This window comes from Acomys minous, assembly GCF_964271855.1.
Source record: "Acomys minous genome assembly, chromosome: 17".
Lineage (NCBI taxonomy): Eukaryota > Metazoa > Chordata > Mammalia > Rodentia > Muridae > Acomys > Acomys minous.
In genome coordinates this window covers 71039223-71045724 of record NC_140500.1, presented here as the reverse complement: position 1 = coordinate 71045724, position 6502 = coordinate 71039223, and positions in this window count along the sequence as shown.

The window sequence follows — 6502 nt, the reverse complement described above, 5'->3', positions numbered from 1 at the left end:
GAGGACCCAACACCCTCTTTCTGGCTTCTGCCAGTACCAGGCTTGAAGTGGCATGCAGACATTCATGCAAGCAAAACAAAACACCCCTGCACATAAAAATGCTTTTAAATATTTAAAAATATCAAGAATATAGATCTTAACCAGGTGGTGGTGGTGCACGCCTTTAATTACAGCACTCAGGAGGCAGAGGCAGGTGGATCGCTGTGAGTTCGAGGCCAGCCTGGTCTACAGAGAGAGTCCAGGACAGCCAGGGCTACACAGAGAAAAATCCTGTCTTGAAAAACAAAAACAAAAACAAAATAAAACAAACAAAAAAGCTGTCAATTACAAATAATTGTAAATAAAGAATCCAAGATTGTGCCCTGCCTGGTGACCTTGCATGACAAGGCTAGAATGAATGTCATTTGGGTCCATCTTGAGAGAGAACAGTCTGAGAATTTAGCTGTGACTCTCCCAGAAACTTCTCTTGAGGGCATCGTGGGTAGAGGTTGCACCTGAATGTCCAGAGTCCTGGTCCTTCTCTTTGCCTCTACAGAGAGAGACTCACATCAATAAGAATGTCCCAGCCTCACGGGTGCGGTGGCGCACACCTGTAATCCCAGCACTTGGGAGGCAGAGGCAGGCGGATCACTGTGAGTTCGAGGCCAGCCTGGTCTACAAAGTGAGTCCAGGACAGCCAAGGCTACACAGAGAAACCCTGTCTCAAAAAAACAAAACAAAACAAAAAGAAAAAAACCCAAAAAATTAAATAAATAAATAAATAAATCAGACCTGGGCTTGTAGTCCTGGAGTCATCACTTACCCTGTGAACGTAGGAAAATTGATTAAACCCCTTAGTCTCGAGACTCACACTATCCTGTCCTAGGAAACTAATTTAGCCTCCTTTGTACACTTGTACAGCAGCTTTAGTATTCGCTGGACTGAGCGCTAGGATCTAGTTCACAATCTGGCCTCTAGCAGTAAACCTCACCGACAGTCTCCATTTTACAAGGCTTTTATACGTTACAGTGAGTGGCAGATAATGACCATGGAAATGGGTGATACTTAATTTCATTTTTAAAAATTGTGCCTATGGCCGGCCGTGGTGGCGCACGCCTTTAATCCCAGCACTCGGGAGGCAGAGGCACGTGGATCTCTGTGAGTTCGAGGCCAGCCTGATCTACAAAGTGAGTCCAGGACAGCCAAGGCTACACAGAGAAACCCTGTCTCAAAAAAAAAAATTGTGCCTATGTGTGTACATTCTGTGTGCACATGTGTGTAAGGGGGTAAAGGTCAACCCCAGGTGTCTTCCTCAGTTGCTCCTCACCTTAGTGTTTTGAGACAGAGTCTCTCACTGAAGGTGGGACTCATCAGTGTGCTTGGCTGGCTGGCTAACAGGCTCCACAGGAGACCTGCCTCTGTCTCCCACGCACTGGACTGCAGGCCCATGGCATCATCATGTGTGTCTTCTTATGTGGGTGCTGGGGACCTGACCTCAAGCTCCCACACTTGCATTCTAACGGCTGTACTAACTGATGCATCACCCCAGCTCCTACTACTTTTATTTTTTTGAGATGGGGTCTTCAGTAGCCTAGGCAGGCCTCCGATATGCCAAGTGTTCACGGATGGCCTTGAACTCCTGTTCCTGCTGTCTCTGTGTTCAGTCCTAAGAATGGAAGGAAGCACACCTATCACACTTAGTCAAAGCTTGTCTTATTTTTGTTCTTCTGAGACAGGGTCTCTTTCTCTATAGCCCTATCTGTCCTGGGATTTACTACATAAATACCTGATATGCAGAATATCTGATATGTGACCCCTGTGAAAGTGTCATTCTACCCCTTAAAAGGATTGCAAACCAAAGGTTGAGAATTGCTGCTCTAGGGAGCCTGTGAATGCCTGGTGAGACGGTGGCTCATGGGGCGCGAACCTTTGGACAGAGGACTTGTGAACGGAAACAGTTTCTAGAGCGCTTGACCTCCTTTGTAAGCTCACAGGATTTCCTGTGGTGACAAGGGAACCCACGCGGGACTTCCGTGTGACCCGTGACGCCTTTGGTTCTCCAGTTCCTTGACCTCCTAGCTCAGGATTCCCTCTCAGACACTAGCCCCTCTGACTTCCTGCCCTCCGTCCTGTCAGCAGCCCTCTGCTTCATAGACAGCCTCAATACTCCCCAAAACTAAGTCCGGATTCACAAATGAGCTGTAGCAGCTGCTTGCTGCTCTCTGAATTAAGTTCCCAGTGCCTCGCTGACCAGGCTGAGGTAAGCAAGCTGCTCCTTTTCCCAGTGCCTCGCTGACCAGGCACAGCTCCTATCCGCTGAAGACACTGCCCCTGTCTCCTGATAACCTCCCCTCTGGGTACCCTGACTGTGAGAGAGGGGGGTGGGGTGGGGGGACGGACCCCGAGACCTTCTTCACTGATGTTGTCTTTTCCACCTAAAACAGAACTCCGTGACCTACAAGGAAGGATTCAACCTAGAACCCCGCCTCCCCCCGAGATGACAGAGGTTGTTAGGAGGTGGCCCTGGGGGAACTCACACCTTCAGCTACAGGCCTGTGCTGTGTGCGCTGCTCAGGAGCCAGTCTCTTTGGCTACTGAGTTACAATGTTCGGTTCTGTTGCTTGTGAGCAAGGAGCAAACTACAGATCCTCCCCTGGGGAGCCACCAGCCCTCAGCCTTGACCTTCTAAACAGGGACATCAACTGAGCCTACCGTGTGTGTGTGTGTGTGTGTGTGTGTGTGTGTGTGTGTGTGTGTGTAGGAGGGTGAAATCTAATGGCACGTGGGTCAGAGACTAAAGATTATAGGAGCCAAGGTCCAGATGAAGCTTCAGAGCCTAGGCGTGCCCCGGCAGAGTCACACACCTCCTTTCTGTCCCTCTAAGCCACTAGGGCTCTCGTCCAGTTCACAGGGCCACAGACGAGCTCTTGACCTGTCCTTGAAGCAGCCATAGAGAAGGCTTGGCATTTTATCCCAGAACTTGAGGCCCTTCCCAGGGCAGGGAGGACACTGGGAATGTGATAAGCATTAGGCGATGATACAGAAACATTGGGAGCACCTCTTGTGTGACCTTGGGTCTCCCCAACATCTGAACTCCTCTCAGAGATGAGGCTGATGCCAACTGCCATGCTTGATTGTGCTGTGAGCACCTAATAGAGTGACAGAGGGAGAGACAGCTGGGACATGGGCCTGTGGCAGAGTTAACTCTGGCTGTTTTCTTTTTTCTTTCTTTCTTTTTTTCTTTTTGGCTTTTCAAGACAGGGTTTCTCTGTGTAGCCTTGGCTGTCCTAGACTCACTTTGTAGACCAGGCTGACCTTGAACTCACATCGATCCGCCTGCCTCTGCCTCCCGAGTGCTGGGATTAAAGGCGTGTGCCACCATGCCCGGCAACTCCGGCTGTTTTCTATTCAAAGCACTCAAAGCCCAGGCGCTTGCATTTCCTTACCTCAAGCATGAACGTTAGGTGTCATATGAACCTGAGCATGAGCATGAGGCTTCTGGAAAGATAAACCATGGCAGGTGACACTGCTGACCTTGGAGAATGGAACAGCCGAGGACAGGTGTTAGAGGAGGGAGGCTTGGTTTCTGTTATGTATTTTTAAAGTCTTTTAAAAATTATTTTATAAAAAAGTGTGGGGGGCTGGAGAGATGGCTCAGTGGTTAAGAGTGCTGACTGATCTTCCAAAGGTTCTGAGTTCAATTACCAGCTGGTTTACAACCATCTGTAATGTGGTCTGATGCCCTCTTCTGGCCTGCAGGTATACATGCAGGCAGAGCACTGTATACATAATAATAAATAAATAAATCTTTAAAAAAATAAAAAATTGTGGGTCTAGCGGGTGTAGTGGTGCAAGCCTTTAATCCCACCACTTGAGAGGCAGAGGTAAGCAGATCACTGTGAGTTCTAGGCTAGCCTGATCTACAAAGCGAGTCCAGGATAGTCAAAGATACACAAAGAAACCCTGTCTCAAAAAACCAAAACCAAAAACAAACAAAACAAACAAACAAACAAAAATTGTGGGTCTGTCCAGGATATGTGCACATACATTGCAGGTGCCCTCATTGGCCAGAAGAGGGCGTCCAAACCCCAGAAGCTGGAATTACAGGTTGTGATGTGGGTGCTGGAAACCAAACCTCAGCAAGGCAGCCAGCATTCTTCAGGGCTAAGCCATCTGCAGTATCCCTCCCCGTTTTTTCAGACAGGAGCTCACGTAGCCCAGGTTGGCTTTGAATATCATCTTAATTAGAGTTTCTATGGCTGTGGAGAGACACCATGACCACAGCAACTCTTATAAAGGAAAGCATTTAATTGGGGCTGGCTTATAATTCACGGTGGCAGGAAGCATGGCAACGTGCAGGGAGACGTGGCGCTGGGGAAGGAGCTCTACACCTGGATCCGCAGATGAGAGAAGGGGGGCGGGGGGCCGAAAGGAACAGTGCCTGGGTAGCAGCACTAAAAAGGCCACATCAGAAGTCACCTGGACTTACTTCCTGCCTGTGTTAGTATCACTGGCCACCGTTATAAGAGGTTTTGTTACTGCTGCTGGGTTTCAGTTTTTTGGGGTTTTTTTTTGGGGGGGGGATTTCAATGTTGGGAATCGAACCCAGGGCCTGTGCATGTTAAGCAAGCACTTTATCACTAAGGTGCATGCCCAGCCCTTAGTATCCCTACCAAACAAAATAAAATAAACGTAGCTGGCGTGGTAGCCTGCAACCCCAGCACTCCAGAGACAGAGGCAGGTGGAACTCTTTAAGTTCGAGGCCAGTCTGGTCTACAAAGTAAGTCCAGGACAGCCAAAGCTACACAGAGAAACCCCATCTCAAAAAGCCAAAAAATGGGCCGGGCGTGGTGGCGCATGCCTTTAATCCCAGCACTCGGGCGGATTGCTGTGAGTTCGAGGCCAGCCTGGTCTACAAAGGGAGTCCAGGACAGCCAAGCCTACACAGAGAAAGCCTGTCTCAAACAAACAAACAAAAAAGCCAAAAATATAAAAATAAAAAAAAATAAAATAAATGTATGGTGTCATGAGCTAGGGAGGAACTTGTCCCAAAGTTCCAAGCTCATTCTGGGAGGAACTTTAGGAATGGAGGCTTCCCCGCATGAAGACCTTGGCCAATGCGATCACACAGGCTGCTGGCTGCCTGGCTCACTGAGAGGAGGTTTGTGACTTGAAACCAGAGCAGCTACGGACTGCAGAGATGGCTCAGCAGTTAAGGGCTCGGGCTGCTCCTCCAGAGGCCCTGGGTTCAGTTCACAGCACCCACACAGCAGCTCAAAAGTGTCTGGCACCAGTTCCCGGTGCTAACACCCTCATGTGGACACGCATGCAGACAGAACTCCAATGCACATGGAACTAAAAGAGCCTCTGGCTCATCTGCTCTGTGTTGCTACCCTGTCACCGAGAGCGAGAGGCAAGAACAGAGGCTCCTGGGAGAATTCTGCCTTCATTTCCAAGGCCTGGCAGTCAGTCATCCGTGCAGCTGATGCAAGGCCTGGGGTGGGTGAGCTCAGCCTGTCCAGCACCAGAAACCTCTTGCACTCCAAAACACATCCGATCAGATCACGGTTTCCTTTTATTTTATTTTATTCTTTTTATTTAGAATAAAACATCTTTTATTTTTTTTTTAAAAAAACCATGCATATCATTTTAGAGCCTTATGAAAAGCATAAAAGAACAAACACTTCTCTTTTACACAAAACTCTGAAATTGCTCGACTTTTCTTCTTCAGTTATGTGCGTTTTTATACTGTTTGAAAATTTCTCTCATTTCTTTTTTTGGATCTGGGCCCAGGAGTTCTGCTCAAACTACTGGCACCAGCCACATTTCCTTTTAGAAGTACTCCTCCCTGAAGCGGAGCACCTAAGGATCTGGAAGCTGGTTCTGCCCGGGGAACAGAGCATTTCCAAGTCGATCCCACAGCAGTGCCTCCCAGGGGACAGCGCCAGTGGAAACAGAGGCCTACAAAACCCTACGGCTCTGTCCGCAGCATTCTGTCCTCTTACGTGAGACAGGCCAGGCTTCTCCCTACTCGTCCTCCCTGCCCTGCAAAAAGATGTGGCCCCCTGTGCATCCACCTAGTAAGCTCTCTTTTCAGTAGATACAAATGTATGGAAGTCTGTAGCTCACGTCTGGGAGGGGCGCTACGGGAAAAGCACCTAAGAGCAGACGGCAGCATCCTCAAGGCTCCCCGGGTCTCTGACTTTTGTTACAGGCTGTAGCTACACAGCGAGGAAAGGTGGGAGAAGCAATCCTTCTCAGCTGAAACTCAGGTTTGAAGAAAGACCTTTCAACACCAGAGTCCATTTCAGAGAAGGGTCTCGTAGGACCAGTTGGTCCTGGCCAGTCTTAAGGTACACAACTGTCTGTTTTTATTGCTGTTATGTAGATAAGAGTCTCACCAGGTAGCTCTTGACTATTCTGGAATTCACCATGTAGATAGACCAAGGTGGTCTTGAACTTTTTGAGGTCTACCTGCCTCTGATTACTAAGTGCTGTGATTATAGGCATGTCCCCCCATCCC